Genomic DNA, 2,799 nt, shown 5'->3' on the forward strand with positions numbered 1-2,799 from the left:
CTAGCTCTTTAGGTTAAAAAATAATAAAGTGGTATTGCATTATAGTTTTTAATTATTTAAAAAAAACATGTAAATATCGATAACGTATTATATCTAAGCGTGTGTTGTCCGTTACAATCCTTTTACAGTAAACAGGAGGTTCAAAATACGAGTAGTTGTTGTGAAATGAATCTTTCTAACCCAAATTTTTCTATAAGGTTAAACATAAGGGTCAAAGGGTTTTTCTTCTCTTCCCACATTTTAATATGAGAGGCAAAAGAAAACGAACTTTAAGATGGACTCCATCATGCATATTGCCAGTTGCTTAAACAATGGAGGTAAATTAAAGAGAGAGAGAGAGTTTATGACATTAAAAGGGACGCTTCGCGATTTTTTTTTCACAAAAAAGATCTCGATTTGTGAAGGGCCTAAGGTCGGGGTGGTAGCACCCCACACCCTAGTCACCACGTTGTGGTTTTCATTTCCATCACTAACACCATTTTATTAATACCTTTAAAAGCTAATTCTTAATCTATCAAAAAAAATGGGTAGAGGCTTGTCTTCTTCACTGAATTACCCAAAAAAAAAAAAGAAGAAAAAAAACAGATCTTGATTTGCAAGCCCCTTATAAAAAGGCATGGAGGCCCAAAAGGATGCAGGAGATGGTTACCCAAAAGTTTGTCGATGTTCTTTATTTTGAAGGCATCAAAGGGTTTAATGCGGTCCTAGGATTCTAACGTGAGACCACCAGAACACCACCAAAACAAGGCATTGAAGGGTTCAATGAGGTCTCGGACCGCCCCAAACCATAGGGCACAACCCTATTTATTACAGAAACTAAAAAATGAAATTAAAAAGCAGTATAAGTATCCTCAAATTGAGAGGTAATTTCATAATAAGAAATAAAATAACGTTTTGACCAATCCTTCTAGTAATTTTGCCCAAAAACAGCCCATTTTGTATTTTATATAATTATTTTGCGTCCATATGTAAATTGCTCCAAAAATTAAGGTATACTAAAAACATGTGTGGGAAGTAGGGTGCTGAACCGGTTTCTGTAGAAGTGACTGGTTCTGTCAGTTCTATGACAGAATTAGTTGGTTCTATCCAGAACCGCTGGGTTTTAGGAGGGAACAACTGGATCCACGATATACTGTAGGAACCAGATCATCTACCACAATTCCCAATCCAAATCTGCCAATTTCGATCCGGATTGAAAATCTTTCAAGCATTGACAAAATAACAACACGGCCAAGTGGCAAATTGTAAACATTATATTAACGTCAACATCACAAAAGCATAACGTGCTATACCTAATGGCAGCTAAGACTTTGCAGATAACTAACCCGTAAAGCAAGAAAAGTCTTCTAATTAGGTTACTATACAAAGAGCATGCCCTTGTGAATAGGCCCACTAAATGAGCCCATAGCTTAATTAGGAGGACGTTATTGGTTTAACCAAGATTTTGGCGCGGATCCATCCTAAGATGAGAGGAAACACATTAGCCATAGGGCTAGCCTCCTTGTTGCTCTTGGCCACCTTAGAGGCTCAGGGCTTGAGGATGGTGAGGATTGGAAAGGGCCCCTACGCCTAGGCAAGAAGAAAGTGGACTACCTTCATTTCTACTTCCACGACATGCTCGACGCGAAGAACCCGACCCCTCTGAACGTGGCCGAGGCCAATATCACCCCGTCCTCACCCACCCTCTTTGGCATGGTCAGGGTTATGGACCAACCACTCACTGAGGGCCCCAACCTTACATCGAAGATGATCGGAAAGGCCCAAGGCATCTTTGCCTCTGTGTCCCAAACTGAGCCAACTATCTTTATGGAGATGAACTTCCTCTTCACAGAGGGCAAGTTCAATGGGAGTGAGCTCAGAGTCGTCGGTAGGAACCCGATTTTGAATAAGGTGAGAGAGATGTCCGTGGTGGGTGGGAATGGGGTACTTCGATTGGCTCGCGGTTATGCTCGCCTTGGAACATACTCATTCAACGACACCAATTTGAATGCTATCATGGAGTACCATGTCACTGTTATTCACTACTGACTCGACTCGGCCTGATCTTTTTAAAATTTCTGGTGGTGCAGTTGTCCTTGTGTGCTGTAGAGTGAACCAGGTCTATTGTTCTCGGAAACGGAATAAAGTTTACTATGGATTTTTTAGATAATTAAGGGCTATTGTTTTGTTTTGTTTTGTTTTCTTCTTTTCTTTTTTTTTTTATCATAAAATCAGTTGGAAAGAAGGCCCTTACTCCTTTTTTTAATAAAAATAAAAGAAGTAACATATTTATCTTCTAGCTCTATAGTAGGGTAGTTGAAGGATAAATAAAAATAAAGTCTTGGTGGCAGGGATATTGTTGACTTGCATTGGTTTTTGTTTCGTAATAATAATTTTAAATAAAGAATTTCACTCTCGATGTAAGACTTTTTATCTCTATCGTTGGGATGTCACTTTCCTTTTTTAGGGAAGATTTTATTACTGGACCTTAGAATTCTGGTTGGGACAAGGGCTGCTTTTCTGTTTCAATCCTTTGATCTCTCTTCCAATTAATGCTTCCAACGACCCAGTTTTTAGCGATAATAGACTTGTGGAAATGTGATATTTTATTATTTTTTAATATTTAAACTTCTATATTCCTTAAATAAAAAAATTTATATAAGGGTGAGGCTCTAAACGTTCAAATATCAAAAATTCATTAGAAAAAATTGTTACGATACTAAAAAGAACCCTCAATTCGATTGTCTTGACCTTGAGAAGCATGGACTTGAGAAAAAATAGATTTTAAGTATTGGAAATAGTACATCTAGACAATCAATT

The sequence above is a fragment of the Amborella trichopoda genome, chromosome 9 (genome assembly GCF_054954075.1).
Source record: "Amborella trichopoda isolate Santa Cruz 75 chromosome 9, AtrichopodaSantaCruz75HAP2 v2.0, whole genome shotgun sequence".
NCBI lineage: Eukaryota > Viridiplantae > Streptophyta > Magnoliopsida > Amborellales > Amborellaceae > Amborella > Amborella trichopoda.